The sequence below is a fragment of the Pinus tabuliformis genome, chromosome 9 (assembly GCF_031772625.1).
Source record: "Pinus tabuliformis cultivar Carrire ecotype Pingquan chromosome 9, CPIR1, whole genome shotgun sequence".
NCBI lineage: Eukaryota > Viridiplantae > Streptophyta > Pinopsida > Pinales > Pinaceae > Pinus > Pinus tabuliformis.
The window spans coordinates 91,973,640-91,992,925 of NC_142307.1; positions in this window are offsets into that span (position 1 = coordinate 91,973,640).

Consider the following 19,286-nt stretch of genomic DNA (forward strand, 5'->3'; position numbering starts at 1 on the left):
GATCAAACTGCCTATTTGGGAGAGTCATCAGAGTGAATGATTTAATCTTCGTGGCTTCCTTTTATGCATGTTTGAGATCATGCAGAGTATAGACACCACATCTCAAGGGAAAAGAGGGCCAGCCCTGCTTTTTATTCTTTTTGAGAGTCTGTGTAACACCCTCAGCCATAATCTGGTAAGAGATTTCTCTTGCCAACAGTTTATCTGGTATGTATAAAGGGAGAACATGAGGATCGGCTTGGCTACCGAAAACTCTTACATAAGTGAAGTTCTCCTCCCCGAACCATCTTCGTATTGAGGTTAAGTCAATTCCGGCTTGATAAGAAATCTTGGGAGCAGGTTTATGAAAAATAGAATAATGAACAGGTAACATAAAACCATTGAAGACTTGGTACAAATGGTGCTTATAAGAGGATTTCCATAACTTCTGATGGTATATGTGAATAGGCATGGGGTCTTGTGGTTTCCACCTCCAACCGAGCACAGGAAATTCAGAATTAAAACACAAGGTATCTAAGATATAGGCACTGTAATAGAATGGGGGAATTACCCTTTCAGAAGCGCGGGTCTTACTCCTAAATTCAAGAACAGCTGAGGCTAGTTTATCTGAGAGAATAGTGGCCCAATCCATAATTACACTATTGCATGCTGCTTCCATTAGGGGAACCATTTCTATGGTAAAATTAGCAGAGTCATGCAATCCCCATAATCTACACATCATTATTCCAGCATAGCAATAAGGAGAAGCCAGGGAATCAACTGAGTACTTACCAGACGACTCATGTTTTTTCTTTGCCGGATTTTGTCTCCAATCCCGGATGGGTTCGGATTCAACTTCATTTTCATTTGCGAATTTATCCAGGAACGCCTTATTATATATCTTCTCTGGCTCAGGCAAATGATACATTTGCCTTAGATCATCCGCCCTGAATGACCTGAAAATTCTCCCGTCTCTGGTGCTGAAGGTTCTATCCAGGATTGGGATTTCTTCAATTTCCCACCGCACTACGTCTGTGTATGGGAGAATTTGTTCCCTAGCTGTTATCCGGTGAAGGAAGGAGTCATCTAAGTCCTTAAGAGTACCCTCGGATTTCCGAGTTAAATCCACAATGGCTTATACTGTTGTTGCTTCTGGTTCTTCGGCTTCAATCAGGTTGTAGGTGCCTTTCCAAGTAGTTCTGACGAGACCCAAACATGTAGTATCAGATATCAATCCCTTCTTTTTGTCAGTGGCAGCTTGTCCTGCGGCTGGCACAGCGGAAGTGCCTGTGGTCTTCTTGGATTTCTTCCCCATTTGCCTGAGCTTTCTCCTTGGAATGAATTCTGCACAGAGGCAAAAATAAACGTAACACAGAGAATTGCAATGAAAACTTCATAGTAATGAGCTATAATGACTGATGCGTAATAAGGGATTAGCCTTTTAAAATGAGCGCAGACACAATCCATGGGAGGATTTTAGGACTTACGATCACATTAAATGGCCGTTTAAAACCTGCTAATCTTAAATGCCCATTATATCATTATTCGGCCGAATGACCCGTTTAAGCGTGCTATGGATGTTTTGGCGGTTGGGCGTAGGTGCATCATTGCTTAACAGTTTAAGCTTTAAATATGATTCAAACATAATATCCCTCCATTTAACGGCTTTTTGATCGGGGAGAGCTTTAACCTCTTGTATTGACACCATTTAAAACCCCCAATCGCCGATAGCCGATATCGCATTGCGTCGGGAGAATAGGGATTATATAAACATATGGATAGCATACCACCGATTGCCGATAGCGAAATCGCATCGCATCGGGGTGAATGGACATTACAATGTGCATAGATAGTGTATCGTCGATTTCCGATTGCGATATCACATCGCATCGGGTGAATGGGCATTACAATGTGCATAGATAGTGTATCGCCGATTGCTGATTGCGATATCGCATCGCATCGGGGGTATGACCTAGGGGTGCTCTTTAAAATGTGCATAGAGTATTGCTGATCGCCGATAGCGATATCGCATCGGCAGAAACCAATGTGTTATTTACATATGCTCCTTATGTCATTGCGATATGCGATCTTGCGATCGCTTTATCGCAATGATTAAGAATTGATTTATTTGATCATGATGGGTTTTTCGAAAAGGTTTTGTATAATATTTTCCTTTAGTTTTCGGACCTTTTTAAATAATACAATATTGATACCAATCAAACTCTAAAGGGACCCTTTTCATATGATAATTTTGTGAATAAAATGATAAGAAAGGGGGGGGGGGGGGTTGTTGTAGAGCACAACAATTGGCGATTCGCTGGAAGAAATAGTTATCTCTGAAAAGTATATTTATACTTAAACTTTTTCAAAATAGAGTTGTAATCAAAAGGGAAAATTATAATATAACTGGGTATATATGCATTCCGAATGAAATGAAACTATTTTGCTAACTTCCTCTCTTTTTTAAGAAAATAGATACATTCTAAGTTTTAAATAGGCCTTTATTGGTTTATAATGATAAAACGGAAAACCTTTCCAAATCAGCTTTTATAGTGAACTCATCTGTCATAGGTAGAGCCTCTGCTGCCAGCAAACGTTTATAGTTTCGATAGGGATACCTTTTAACCATGCTATTGTCCATTGTTCCATCCAATTAAGAGTGTGATTAACAGAATGAATTCAAAACATGTTTTCATATTTTGAATTTCATTTCCTTTTTCTGTTATTGATAAGATAAAAAGCCATTGTCCTGGTTTGGTGGCCAGCTATTGACAATGCCATTCACTGGTAGTAATCTAACCGAACAAGCTGGCTCGTGATGAGACCCCTTGTCTTATAATTCTAAGCCATTACCCTGTTTTGGTATGTAGTATTGGTAATGTCGGTTAAACTATTTCCCTATGAACATGGTAAGCAGGCTTGTAATAAGACCTCTTATCTTTAATATCAGATATTTTAGAATTACACTCTGAGTAATCATAAACTTTAGTGAATGGGATGAACAATCTTCTCCTTAAGAGTAAATGGATGACAAGGTAAGAGTTGAAGATGCTGAGATTGGATTAGCTTCTATCTTGATATTAATAACCTTTTGAGACCAATTTGAAAACAGAAAATGATTTACAATACTTCTAAACTTTGAGAGATGTTAACAAAACTTGAAATGTGGTTTCAGAATACAATGGTACCTAATTTCCTAGAAATTATCTCTTTTGGTTGTGAGCTCTATTATTTAAAAGAAAATATCACACTCCTTCTGTGGATCAAGTTTTTAATCACAGCAAAGGTCAATGGAAGATACCTTACAACATTATTTTCTACAAATCCTACAAACTACAAAACTCTATCAAACTGAAATGAGAAGGGGTTACCTCCTCAATTAAAGAATTTCTTCAAGATAAGGCCATTAACAGGGAGAGAATCTCTCAAACCTGATAAATCTTGCAACATGAAGGTTGAATGGCCTATCTTCTCACAGATCTGAAATGGTCCAAGCCACATCTTCTGGAACTTGGTGTGTTTACCCTTGTCCTCATGGGCTTTGTCCCATTTCAGAACTAAATCACCGACTTGGAATTGTTTTGAACCGGATGAGACTGAATCAAACGCTGCTTCGATGATTTGCTGATGTTTGGCATGAGTAACCCTGGCTTTTTCTCTTTCTTCTTCTAATTTTAGAATTTGATCATGTCTAAGCTGAATAGAAGAAGAAGGAGTTTCCTCAATGAACTGTACTAGGGCTAAAGAAGGAAGAACAAGATTTGTGGGTAGTACTGCTTCTTTTCCATACACAAGATTGAACGGAGAAGATCCTATAGAAGCTTTCTGTGTTATCCTATCAGCCCATAATGCAAACATTAAGGATTTGTGCCAATTTTTATGATTTTGTTCGATAGTTCGCTTAATGATTTTGATCAGATTCTTATTAGTAGACTCTGCTAAACCATTAACCTGGGGATAGTAATTAGCAGAATATTTCAATTTAAATCCTCTTTTAATAGCGAAATCAAACATAGCATTGCCTGAGAAATAAGATGCATTATAAAAAACAAGAGCATTTGGGACACCAAACCTGGTAATGATGAATTGATCTATGAATTCAACGATTGCTTCAGAATTTGTTGTCTTCAAAGGAATTGCCTCAACCCACTTAGTAAAATAATCGGTAGCAGTAAGGATATACTTATGCTGTTTGGAAGAAGGTGGAGTAATCTCCCCAATGATGTCCAATCCCCATTGCTCAAATGGTTGTTCAATGTTGACTGGTTGCAGAGGGAAAGCTGATTTTTGTTGTCTTCCACTAGAAGTTTGACAATTGAGGCATTTCCTTACATACTCGTGGGCATCTCTAAATAGAGTGGGCCAATAATATCTAGCATGAATAATTTTATGAGTTGTTGTGTCAGCTCCAAAATGTCCTCCTGCTGGTCCATCATGTAACTTCTGCAAAACCTTTTATGCTTCAGGTTTCTCAAGGCATCTTAATAAAATAGAATCATAATTCTGTTTAAGAAGCACATCATCAATAATTGTGAAATTATTTGCTTTTAACCTAATGGCCCTTTTGTTTTTGTAAGACAGGTTTGGAGGTGCATAACCATTCTTTAAATAAAAGATTAAATCTGCATATTGAGACTCAAAATCAGTAACACTTATCTGGTTGATTTCTTTAGTTTGATCTATATCACTTGATTCTGGGATGTTGGATGCTCCTACCAATAACCTGAAAAAACCTTGGCCCCTAACAATCTTTGCTGGCCTAATTTCTAAGTCGTATTCTTGAAGCGATGTGACCCAATTTGCCCTTTTTTCACCTAGTTCTTTTTGGATTAATAGTTGCCTAACTGCAGGGAAAGGAACTATAACTTTTGTGTGGGTTTTCAAAAGGTAGGGTCTATAATGTTTGACTGATTTAAATACAACAAAGGCTTGTTTTTCTACCTCGGAGTAATTCAATTCAGCACCCTGAAGATTTGAGCTAAAAAATGAAATGGGTGCTTCCAGATTGTGATCATTTAATTGCGTAAGTACTGCGGCAGAAGAGAAGTTGGATGCAATGGTATACAATGTAAAATGATTAGAAAAATTTGGAGTATTTAAGACTGGGGCATTGATTATTGATTGCTTGATTAGATCAAAAGCTTCTTTTTCTGCTGATCCCCACTTAAAGACTGAATTTTTCTTAATCATTGTTTGAAGTGGCAAAATAATTTGAGAAAAATCTGGAACAAATCTTTTAACAAAATTGATCTGGCCTAAAAATGACTGCATCTATTTTTTATTGTGTGGGAAAGGGATTTCAGAGATTTCTTTGATCCGATCAGGATTAATATAAATGCCATCTTTGGAAACAATAAAACCCAAGAGCTTTCCTTGGTCAAGAGCGAAGAAAGATTTCTTAGGGTTAAGAGAAATACCATATCTTTTGCAACGTTGAAAAATTTGATTTAGGTCATGCAAATGATTAGACCTCTCTTTAGAGAATACAGTAATATCGTCTAAATAGACGACCACTGTTCTATTAATCAACCCTTTAAAAGCTATATCCATAGCTCTTTGGAATGTTGCTCCTGCATTTATAAGTCCGAAAGGCATTTTCTGATATGCATATGTTCCCCATTTTGTTCTGAATGTGGTTTTAAGCTGGTCATCAGGATGAACCAGGACTTGGTTGTATCCTGAGAAACCATCTAGAAAGGACATCAATTCAGAACCTGCTACTGATTGAAGTATTTGCTCCATAGTAGGTAATGGGAAATTGTCTTTCAAGCTCGCTTTGTTCAAATTTCTGAAATCAATACAAATCCGAATGTCGCCATTTTTCTTTGTGACTGGCACCATATTAGAGACCTAGTTTGAGTGTCGGACAGGAAAAATAATCTTGGCTTTCAAGAGTTTGTTAAGTTCCGATTTTATCTGGCTCTCTAAGTTTGGATGTATTTTTCTTAACTTCTGTTGAATCGGTTTCTGATCGGGAAGCATTGGAATGGTATGCTGGATAATGGATGTATCATAAGTCTTCAAATCATCATATTTCCAAGCAAAAACCTGTTTATTTTTCCTTAACAGTTTAATGAATGCTTCTTTCTCTTCCAAGGAAAGTCCTAATCCTAAATTAATATTTTGAGGAGCTTGCTCAGTACCTAGATTTATCAATTCAAACCTTAGGGTAGAGATTTGGAGCTTTGCATTAGTTACAGGTTTAAACCTGTCTTTAATATCATAAAGATCCTCCAGCTTTACCACAGGCTTAGGAATTGAATTTTCCTGAGGTGTTTCTCTCATTTGAGAGTCATGCTCATTTTCCTCAATAATTTGATTATCATAGGAATTTTCAGAAGTTAGAAATTGTAAAATATCCTCATCATGGTTGAATACTCTCCAATTAGTTACATTGTCAGGAATTGAGGGCCTAAAAAGCAATTCTACAGAAAATCTATCTGGGCTGTAGTCTTCAGAAGGTAGGAGCTTGGAAGCTACATTGGCTAGGAGATCGGCTGCCTAGTTTTGAGACCTAGGGATGGAGGAAATGTTGAATGCGGAAAAGTGCGAGGTAAGTTCTTGTACTAGCGATTGATAATGCTTGAGGTGATTTGAAAGGCAATGGATTGCATTCCTCACCTGTTTAACAATAATTTCAGAATCGCCGAATACTTTTAGATATTGCACTTTAAGGCCGATTGCTTTATATAGTCCCTGGACTAAGGCTTCATATTCAGCTCTATTGTTAGTGCATTCAAATTCTAGCCTACAGGACAACATTGTCTTTTCTCCTTGTGGACTAATCAAAATGCATCCTGCTTCTGAGCCCTCACTAGACTTGGACCCATCGAAATATAAAGACCAAAATAAAGAGGTATTAACAATTGTATTTACAGTTTTCTCAGTATCATTGAAACATCTCAATCGATCTGTTTGTGAAAAATTTTCGATCTGAGATGTAGAATGGTCTACTGAGAACAGAGAGGGTTGGGCAACGAAGTTGCCAAAAAACGACTCTGATGAATAATTCCACGAAATGTTGTTGTTGGATGCTACCGGCTGGTTTTCTTGTTCGAATTCTGTAACTGTATAAGTCATATGTTTTTCCCGATCGATCCTTATTTGATTTGGCTTACCCTTGTAGGGAAGCCACATATGTGACCAATCAGTGGAAATATACCCATGCAATTTTTCAGACCAATCCCTACTCAAAATTAGACCGTAAAATTCAGGTATATCGGCTATTAGGATGTCAATCCTTTGTACTACTCTGGGATCAGCAGACAACCTGATAGTTACAGAATTAATCTCTCCCACCACCTGTACTTTGGTCCTGTCCAACTGTACAATATGGATAGCAGACTTCTGGGGTTCAATGTTCAGTTTAGAACAAACTGAAGCTGGCATTATGTTAGAAGATGCCCCAGAGTCAATCAAACAGTTGTGCATGTTTCTGTTATAGATCTCATAGGTTAGAAGGAAGGGTAGAGTATGAGAATTTGATCTATCTCCAATCAGAACTGAATCGGTAGCTTCAACCATACCGGGGGGAGGTTGGCCTGAATCATTAGCAACTTTAGCAATGGGAAGAGGTGTAGAAGGAACAACATTCAATTCTTTAAGAAGTAATTTCTGCTGATGCTTTAATTTACTAAGTTCAAACATAGTAATGTTTGCTTTAGTTTTCTTCATGTCATCAACAATTTTGTACTCCATTGAATCAAACCACTAATGTTTTAGATGTTGAAGGAGTATTAGAAGTTGAAGGCTGGTTTTGGGGAACCGCTGCAGGTAATTTCTTTGCAGGTGTTTTTTCTTTGGTTGTAGCGGCACCTGCACTCCTTTTCTTTGATGTTACCTGAACAGGTTCAGAAGTACTTTTGCTCCTAGTAGTGACCGGGAATGCTTCTTCTTCATTATCGGTATCGGAGTTGGGGAGTATAAAATCCCACATTCCATGACATTCCACTACTTCTTCTTCATCATCAGTTGGTAAGATTGTTTCCTCTTCCTCTTCTTCTTCTTGCTCTGAATCTGCATTAGATATGACATTTGGTGGCTTTGATTCATTTCTCTTATAAGTCCTAAAGGGTCTTTTGGTTGAGGTTTCGGCTACCTGTTTCTTTATTTCAACCATTTCATTTGATAAAGTTTTTAGGACTTTTTGTAAACCATCCATGTCGTATGGGTATTTTGGGGTTTTCTTTCTTGAGTCCTCTTTGAAAGAGACTTTTTTGGCTTTTCTGTCTTCCAGAGCAGCCTTCTTCTCTAGAGCATTGACACGTTTCTCCACAGCAAGTGCTTCTTTCATGTTTTCGGCCAAGGTAGGTTTCCCAGCCCTATCTACAAAAATGGCTATATTGGTAGGTAGGGCGGTGATATACCATTCGCTTCGAATTTGTTCACTTGGTTTGGATGCTGTAGGGATTTTATTCAGGAGTTTATTGAAGCGGGCATTAAATTCCTTAATTGGTTCCCTATGCTCTATTCTCAGATTGGAGAGATCGTTTATTAGGGTAGCCAAAGACCTATCATCTCCGTATTTGGTAAGAAACTGCTCTTAGCAAGTGTTCCAACTGGTAATGGAACCAGAGGGTAAAGAAAAATACCAGGATGCTGCTGATCCTTGCAAGGTGTAAGGAAAAATCCTAACAACAACATCTTGTTCTGTTACCCCTTTCAAGTTGACTGCCAACATGAAATTATTAATGTGTTCCTCAGCCTGGGTCCCATCATCTGGATTAAACTTGGGTAGCCATTTTTCAGGAGCATCTGGTAATGGATGCAATGGTGCAGGCATATTGACTGCACCAGGTATGGTCCATGGATCTGCCATTATAATAGCAATATTGGTTGGTACTACTGTTGGAACTCCAGATGTCTGGGAAGGAAATAATGTTGAGGAGTGAGCAGGTTGGGATGCTGAAGCTCCTAATCCCTGGTGAACAACAATATGTAATGGGGGAGTGGATGGTTGACTTTGCAGAGGAGAAGATGCAATGGAGGATGTGGATGAAGGCTCTTCACTGTTAGATCCTTCAATATTTTTCTTCGCCTTTTTCCTTTTGGGTAAAGGGAACTCAGTGGGTTCAATACCGAGCTTTTCGCTCTGAAGTCTGGTGAGAGGGTGAGGTAAATTGAACTGCGAAGTCGCACTGCTTTGTGATACCTCAGATTTCTGTGGTGAAATCGAGAAGCTCTGAAGTTTGTGGATAAGAGACTGGACTTCAGGTGATTCAAGACTTAATTGTTCTAGAGTATGATGGGTTTGAGCAGTGGTAGTTGATTCCTCTTCTTCTTGTTTGGATACTGGAGAACCAGCATGCGAATGAGAAGTTCGAGGGGATTCGAAGGGAGAATTACTCTTAGAATGGCTTATAGATTTTGGTTTATGTGCCATTCACAGTCAGGCCCTCCTTCTAGCGCCAAATATGTTGATGCCTCGAAAATCGTTGCAACAACATTGGGGATAACCACCCGGTCCGGACCTTAGTAGAGCTCCTTTTCCGTTTGGAATAGTGGCTCCGACTGGGGATAATGGGACCAGTTTCCCAAAAGTGGATAAACGGGATGAATGGATGATCTATTAACTAAGCTAGTGATGGGCGAATAACTGAATCTAATAACAAGAATACAATAACTATGACCTATCCCGAGAACTTATTGAAATTTAAAGTGCAGCGCTTGATGGTCTGAGTCTATAAACATGCATATAGATGACGCCATTTCACAGACATGGACATTATTTCATTCATGATTACTATGCTTAAATAGTTAAGCAAAGCGATTAAAGCGATATTACCACACTTATCATTTATATCATTGACATATACATGATTAAAAGAAAGGCACATCATAAACATCCAATAGTGGAACGAATGTAGATCTGCTGTTATAGCGCATGCATATAATCAATAATAGCAAGGATAATCACATAACAATTCATATGAAAGGAATGAATTCAGACATAGATAGAAATACCATATGAGCTGCTTGACACTCCCAATATCAGTTGCTACTTGTAATTCTTCCTTCAACGCAGAAACATTCTCAACAAAGACAATAGTGCACAATTGCATAATAAGCTTCCTTGTCGAATTAAGAACAACTGGTCTAGTTTCATAAAAGAATATTGACTGAAGCACAATAGTGCAAACTTCAGTTTTTAAGTCTGGTACAAAACTTTACGACCCTTTCCAAAACAATGAAAGGGTCTATAAATACTAAATTAATCTAAATATCTAATAAACTGAAATGCTACTAAATTGGTATCAATAAATTTTGATCCTATTTTCCTCAACGATCTGGCAATCGGCGGCATGATTCATCAAGTAGGCTGCTTGCCTTTAAATCTGAGCTGACTTATCGCAAGCATTGGCTCTACTTCAGGTGGTTTGTTGAGGCGCGAGCTGAGCTGGGCGGCATAGGTGGCATCTTGAATATCAGGAATAATATACCCGATTGCATCTGTTAGGCACTTGAGGGCGGCTCTCTGTGAATGCGGCTTTACCAAGAAGAACCAATATGTATCCCAGGTTAAACTGTTAATCCCAGCGATTAATCTCCCTTTTTCTTCTAGATCTGGATAACATGATTGCTCCAACGCTTTCATTGTTGTCAACTTTCCTGGTGTACATTGGGAAATCATATTTGATAAGTAGAGAGTATTATTAACTAGTTCAACTAGATTGCTGGAAGTTGATTTACATCTTGAAGCCGCCCTCTCTGCTTTCATTAACTGGGACTGCCATTCTGTGAAGAGTATATCTTTATGTGGTTCTAGGATCCTGGGAAAATTCGCCGCTTGTCCTTGATCAGAATCTTGCCAGTCAAGAAATGCAGCTATGGTTTCTTCGGCTTGATCCAATTCAGTTCTGGCCTTCTCTACTTGATTATTTATGGATGCCGTTAATTCACACAGTGGCTCTGCCTGGGCGATTTATTGACATAGAAGCTTAATTTGGGATATTAATGCAGTGTTTATTTGCACTGCTTCTGCTCTAAATTCAGCCACTTGTGGAATGCCCTTTGTTTTCTCGAGCTGTGATGATAATTGAGCAATTTGCTCATCTTTTGTTTTCATCATTTGCTCGTTTGCTGCCTTCAATTGTGCCAATGCCTCTGATAATTCTTTCTGTTTCTGGATTGCGCTTTGGTCAATCCTTTGTTTTTCTCCCTGCAATTGTTGTGTTAATTGACTGTTCACTTGCTGCTGTGTCAACAATTGCTGCTCTGCCTGCTCCGCTTTCTGCTTTGCTTCAGTTAACTGTGCCTGTAATGAGAAAATCTCTTGATCCTTGGTTTTCAGGAGAAGACTTACCTCCGATGCCTTATCAATTGTCGCTGCCGAATAGGTTCCCGCATACTGTGACAGTTTTGTCAGGTCATCGGAGGGGTCAAATTCCTCCTTCCAAACCACATTGCTCGTAATAGTTTGCTCTGGGAAAAGGGAAGGTTGATCAGTCCTTATTCTTTTCCTTTGTCATTTAACCACTGCTTTATGCCTTGGGCTGTAGAAGACATCCAGGCGAGGAATATCTTCTACCTGCAAAATGATTTGGTCGGAGGGGTCCTTTGGTATTATCTCAACTTCTTTAGAAATGGGTGGGCCGCTGGTTCCACTCAGAACCTGTGATGAAGTGATGTCCTATGTATCCATTGTCTTGGAAGTGTCTGTGTCCTTTGAACATTCCAACCCACTGATGATGGAATCAAATTGCTTCCATTCCTGGAGCAATTTAGGGTCAATATGAGTATCTATATTGACATCAATGGTGGTTTGTTTTTGCTTTTCAGCTTGGGACTCCTTCCGCACTTTTTCTTGCTCTTTCTTCTGCTCCTCCTCTTGCTCTTTCTTTTGCCTTTCCTCCTATTCTCTTCTCTGTTTTTCCTCATGCGCTCTCTTCTGCTTCTCTTCTTTTTCTTTTCTCTGCTTTTCTTCCTGCTCTCTCTTCTGCTTTTCCTCCTGTTCCTTCTTCTGATCCTTTGTTATAACCGGAGGTTCCTTTGACTGTTGCCGATCAGGCTCGCTTGACGATGTCGCTGGGGTTGTTGCTAGTAAATCTAGAGGCAGAGTTTGCAACCTCTGTTCTCTAAGTTTATTAAATTCAGTCAACCCTTCATCATTATATTTCGCTTTGGCGAATGCTTTAACCTGATTTATTGTCTCAGCTGAAGAGAATAGGTCGTCAAACATATCTTCTTTATGGTCAAATTTTGTCAATTTGGCCTGTTCTAGTGCAGTATAGGAAACTTTGTTTGGATCAAACTGCCTATTTGGGAGAGTCGCCAGAGTGAATGATTTAATCTTCGTGGCTTCCTTTTCTGCATGTTTGAGATCATGCAGAGTATAGACACCACATCTCAAGGGAAAAGAGGGCCAGCCCTGCTTTTTATTCTTTTTGAGAGTCTGTGTAACACTCTCAGCCATAATCTGGTAAGAGATTTCTCTTGCCAACAGTTTATCTGGTATGTATAAAGGGAGAACATGAGGATCGGCTTGGCTACCGAAAACTCTTACATAAGAGAAGTTCTCCTCGCCGAACCATCTTCCTATTGAGGTTAAGTCAATTCCGGCTTGATAAGAAATCTTGGGAGTAGGTTTATCAAAAATAGAATAATGAACAGGTAACATAAAACCATTGCAAACTTGGTACAAATGGTGCTTATAAGAGGATTTCCATAACTTCTGATGGTATATGTGAATAGGCATGGGGTCTTGTGGTTTCCACCTCCAGCCGAGCACAGGAAATTCAGAATTAAAACACAAGGTATCTAAGATATAGGCACTGTAATAGAATGGGGGAATTACCCTTTCAGAAACGCGGGTCTTACTCCTAAATTCAAGAAGAGCTGAGGCTAGTTTATCTGAGAGAATAGTGGCCCAATCCATAATTACACTGTTGCATGCTGCTTCCATTAGGGGAACCATTTCTATGGTAAAATTAGCAGAGTCATGCAATCCCCATAATCTACACATCATTATTCCAGCATAGCAATAAGGAGAAGCCAGGGAATCAACTGAGTACTTACTAGACGACTCATGTTTGTGCTTTGCCGGATTTTGTCTCCAATCCCGGATGGGTTCGGATTCAACTTCATTTTCGTTTGCAAATTTCTCCAGGAACGCCTTATTATATATCTTCTCTGGCTCAGGAAAATGATACATTTGCCTTAGATCATCCGCCATGAATGACCCGAAAATTCTCCCGTCTCTGGTGCTGAAGGTTCTATCCAGGATTGGGATTTCTTCAATTGCCCACCACACTATGTCTGTGTATGGGAGAATTTGTTCCCTAGCTGCTATCCGGTGAAGGAAGGAGTCGGCTAAGTCCTTAAGAGTACCCTCGGATTTCCGAGTTAAATCCACAGTGGCTTGTACTGTTGTTGCTTCTGGTTCTTCGGCTTCAATCAGGTTGTAGGTGCCTTGCCAAGTAGTTCTGACGAGACCCAAACATGTAGTATCAGATATCAATCCCTTCTTTTTGTCAGTGGCAGCTTGTCCTGCGGCTGGCGCAGCGGAAGTGCCTGTGGTCTTCTTGGATTTCTTCCCCATTTTGCTTGAGCTTTCTCCTTGGAATGAATTCTGCACAGAGGCGAAAATAAACGTAACACGGAGAATTGCAATGAAAACTTCAAAGTAATGAGCTATAATGACTGATGCGTAATAAGGGATTAGCCTTTTAAAATGAGCGCAGACACGATCCATGGGAGGATTTTAGGACTTACGATCACATTAAATGGCCGTTTAAAACCTGCCAATCTTAAATGCCCATTATATCATTATTCGGCCGAATGACCCGTTTAAGCGTGCTATGGATGTTTTGGCGGTTGGGCGCAGGTGCATCATTGCTTAACAGTTTAAGCTTTAAATATGATTCAATCATAATATCCCTCCATTTAACGGCTTTTTGAAGACTGCGCTTTATCGCAATCGGCCATCGGGGAGAGCTTTAACCTCTTGTATTGACACCATTTAAAACCCCCGATCGCCGATAGCCGATATTGCATTGCCTCGGGAGAATAGGGATTATATAAACATATGGATAACACACCACCGATCGCCAATAGCGAAATTGCATCGCATCGGGGTGAATGGGCATTACAATGTGCATAGATAGTGTATCGCCGATTGCCGATTGCGATATCGCATCGCATCGGGGTGAATGGGCATTACAATGTGCATAGATAGTGTATCGCCGATTGCCGATTGCGATATCGCATCGCATTGGGGGTATGACCTGGGGGTGCTCTTTAAAATGTGCATAGAGTATTGCCGATCGCCGATAGCGATATCACATCGGCGAAAACCAATGTGTTATTTACATATGCTCCTTATGTCATTGCGATATGCGATCTTGCGATCGCTTTATCGCAATGATTAAGAATTGATTTATTTGATCATGATGGGTTTTTCAAAAAGGTTTTGTATAATATTTTCCTTTAGTTTTCGGACCTTTTTAAATAATACAATATTGATACCAATCAAACTCTAAAGGGACCCTTTTCATATGATAATTTTGTGAATAAAATGATAAGAAAGGGGGGGGTTGTTGTAGAGCACAACAGACTCCCAAAGGTCTCCCACCTATTCTTGATCATGATAATGCTATTCATTTGATTCCAGGAAGTGTTCCTCCAAACATCAGGCCGTACAGATATCCCTATGCCCAAAAGAGTGAAATTGAACGTGTGGTTGCAGAAATACTAGAGGTTGGTATATTTCAACCTAGCCAAAGTTCTTTCTCTACTCCAATATTATTAGTGCACAAGAAGGATGGATCATGGTGCATGTGTCCAGATTATAGGGAGCTCAACAAGCTCACTATTAAAGATAAACTTCCCATTCTTGTCATTGATGAATTATTGGATGAATTACATGGATCAATTTACTTCACCAAGTTGGATATTCGTTCCGGATATCATCAAATCAGAATGAAGACTGAAGACATTCTGAAAACAACATTTAGAACTCATGAGGGTCATTATCAATTTTTGGTCATACCTTTTGGCCTTACCAATGCACCTTCTACATTTCAGTGTTTGATGAATTCCATTTTCAAACCCTTCCTTAGAAAAATTGTGTTAGTATTTTTTGATGAGATACTAATCTACAATAAGTCTTGGAAGGATCTTGTTGATAATGTTGACAGGGTGCTCAAACTATTAAAGGAGAAACAATTATATGCAAAAAGCTCCAAATATTTCTTTGGAGTACAAGAGGTGGAATATCTGGGTCATATTATATCCCATGAAGGTGTTAAGGTAGACCCTAAAACAATTAAAGCCATTAAGGAATGGAAATTCCACACATCCATAAAGCATCTGCGAGGATTTCTCAGGTTGACATGGTATTATCGCAAGTTTGTTAAGAATTATGGGAGAATAGCAGCGCCTCTAACAACATTATTGAAGAAATATGCATTTTCATGGACTCCAGAAGCAACAAAGGACCTCAGACATCTTAGAGAGGCAATGTGCCAAGCACCGGTCTTAGCTACACTGGACTTCACAAAAAACTTCATTGTGGAATGTGATGCTTCACGAAATGGAATTTGTGTTGTTTTAATGCCAGATGAAAGACCCATTGCTTTCGAAAGTCATCCAATAAAGGAAAAGTATTTACACAAAGCTATTTATGAGAAGGAAATGTTGGCAATACTAACTGCACTTAAGAAATGGTGACCCTACCTAATGGGAAGGCACTTCAAGGTAAAAAAGAATCATGATAGTCTTAAATACTTTTTAGAACAAATATTATCCTCTAAAAAACAACAAAAATGGATCACAAAGATGTTGGGTTATGATTTTGAAATCATCTACAAAAAGGGGAAGCAAAATGTTGTGGCAAATGCACTCTAAAGAAAGGATGAGGATGTGGAAGCATTGTTGTGCACCATTTCTATTATCAAACCAGATTGGATAAATGAAGCAAGGGAGGAATGGAAGAATGAAGAAGAAGTGTGGGAACTCGTTCGAAAGTTACAACAAGATCCCAATACATCTGATACATTTAGCTGGAAAAATGATTCGTTATGGTACAAAGATTGCTTATCCCTGTGTAAGAATTCCCAACTCAAACAAAAGATTCTGATTGGATTGCACATTTCTCCCTTAGGAGGGCACTCAATATTTTTAAAAACTTACCACAGGGTTAAGAAGGATTTTTTTTTGGGATGGCCTTAAATTAGATATTCAAAAGTTTGTGGCGGAATGTTTGGTTTGCAAACAAAATAAAGTTGAAATAATTAAGACCCCGGGTCTATTACAACCTTTATCCATTCCAAGCCAACATTGGGAGGAGGTTTCTATGGATATTATCACATGTCTACCCAAGTCCAAAGGACAGAGTGTCATCATGATGGTAGTTGACAGACTTACCAAGTATGCACACTTTTGTGCATTATCAAATCCATTTAAAGCCAATACAGTTTCTACTGCATTTATGGAAACAATTCAAAAGCTACATGGAAACCCAAAGATTATTGTAAGCAACAAAGATCCCATTTTCATTGGAAATTTTTGGACGAAATTATTTTCTTGTCTTGGTACTCAATTAGCTCATAGCTCATCTTATCATCCTCAATCTAATGGGAAAACTAAGATAGTAAACAAATGTTTGCAAGGATATCGTCATTGCTTTGTATCTGATAAACATACACAATGGGTCAAATGGTTGCCTTTGGCTGAATGGTGGTATAACACTTCCTTCCATACTACAACAAAAATGACCCCATTTATGGCACTTTATGGATATCATCCACCATCCATCACATCATATTTAAGAGAAAATTCTAAGGTTCAGGCAGTGGAACATCACATTGAGCATCAAAACCAAGTTCTGCAACTCTTAAAGGATATCCTCACATTGGCACAGAATAGAATGAAACAATAAGAAGATCAACATCACAACGAAAGAAGTTTTGATGTAGGTGACTGGGTATTCCTACGGCTACAACCATATAAACAAATGTCCCTCAAGCAAGCTAAGAAGGATAATAAATTATCACCAAAGTATTATGGTCTGTACAAGGTGTTGCAAAAGATTGGTACTATGGCATACAAATTGGAGCTTCCTGCAGCTTCTTGAGTGCACCCAATTTTCCATGTTTCATGTTTAAAGAAGGTTATAGATGACAAGATCCTAGTTCAAACAATATTTCCAGAACCTGACGAGGAAGGAAAAATCATATTGGAATCGGAAGCGGTCACAAAAACAAGAACTCGACAGCTACAAAATCGATCAATTTCATAGTATCTCATCAAGTGGAAGAACTTATCCGCTGAATATTCCACATGGGATGTTGACACCTAATCCTATGCAATTGGGTGAATTTGGAATGTGAACAGTCATCAAGAAGATGAACTGATTAGTCACATTCATGTATATAACAATAGCTACCTAATGAAATAAACGAATCAGTTTTTCTGCCAAGTCTGGAGTTACTCCTGGCCTGACATGGTATCAGAGCCAGTTCTTAAAATAGTTGTAACTCCCTTCATTTCTACTGCTGTCCTCTATCATTCTGACCTGAGCTCTGTCCTCAAATTCCTCTGTCATTCTGCCACACCTGCACTACCCTGAATTCACTCAGAATCCAAAACCGTTCCAGCGCCTCTGGGCTCTGTCCATTAACGCATCTGTCCACTGAGCTTTCGATGCCAAAGATCTGTTGTGGCAGTTGAAGGGAAAGCGACTGCTATTTGAGGGGACTCGAAAAGATGGTACCGTGATAGAGCCATTGTAACCTGGAAGCCATTGTTATCACTGTATTTCCTGTATTGACAGTGAGTGCGGCATACTGTAGTGTAAAGAATCGCTCCAAAGATTTAAAAATTGCTGTTGAAAAATACTTCCGGCGCAGTGGGGGAACAGTAAACGTTGGAAGTTGATATTTGATTTGCTATCTTCTAACCCCTGCATTGTTTGAATCAAGCATTTTTCTAGTTCTTCGAACCACGACATACTGTCCACCTCTCAAAATTGCTTGCCATCATTAAGTTTAGGTGATTCCGTTCCGCGGACGTTTGGGCAGACCCATGAGCTAGGCCGGTGTATTACCCGCCATCCTTACTGGATGCTATATTCTTCCGAGACCGCCCAACAATGGCCTAACATGGTAGACGGTGTAATTGATCTCAGATTCGCCCACTAATACCATGTCCCGCGGACGTTTGGGCAGCATTTAACACAAAGCGCTCAATTGTTTATGTATATGATGTGATATATATTACAGTAGTAACACAAAGCGCTCGAATTGTTTATGTATATGCGGTGATATATGTTACAGTAGTAGCGTTTAACACAAGCGCTCAATTTTTATGTGATATATATATGCTGTGATATATGGTACGGTGATAGCGTTCAACACAGTGCTCATATTTTACAGTGGCAGCGTTTAACACAAGTGCTCAAATTGTTTATGCGGTGATATGTATGTGGTGATATATGTTATAGTGGTAGCATGTTATCAGCATTCGTTTCAATAGTCAATAATATATAAATGGCGTAGCAAAATCAGAATCATTCTTTTAGCAGCAAAAGTTTTTTTTCTCCACAAAAGCACATTCTTTTTGCCATTAGAAGTATTATTCTATCAGCAGAAGTTATTTTTTTTCACAGAATGCATTCAATCATCTCTATGGTAGGAATAATTATCACTGGCAAGGAGAACTATCCTGAATGGTCTCGGATGATAAAACACACCTTCATCTTCAATGAGTTGTGGAAAGGAGTGTGTGTCGGAGAAGGAGACAATGACCCAGTGCAGCCTACATCAGACAAAGAGCTCGCCATTTGGGAAAACAAGAACAACAAAGCTTATGCATTAATCGCAGCATCTGTAAATAAAGAGGTGAGTCGCCACATTTCATCATATTCAACTGCCTTTGAAGCTTTACAAAAGCTGAAAGAACTCTATGACTCACATTCTGCACTTGAAGTCGTCCAACTCATGATTAAACTCTTCACTCTTGAACTGCAAAATAATGATCCTCTTGCTCTTGCATCTGAAATAAATTCTATAATGCATGATATCAAATCCACTAAGGTTGAGCTGGATATCTCTCTTATTGCTTTTCTCAAGGCACTTTATCCTACATACTCCAATTATCTTGAGTCTTTGCAAGCAAATGGAAATCTCAAAGATATAACCTTTGACTCTCTTGTGAAAAAGTTTGCTGAAAGAGAAAAAGCCTTTGGAAAGAAGACAACCCCTGAATATTCTGAAGAGACTGTGTGCCTTGCTCATAAAGAAAAGTATCCTGCTCAAGATTCTACAAGAGGAAGAGGTGGACGAAGAGGAAGAGGAAGATATTTCAGAGGC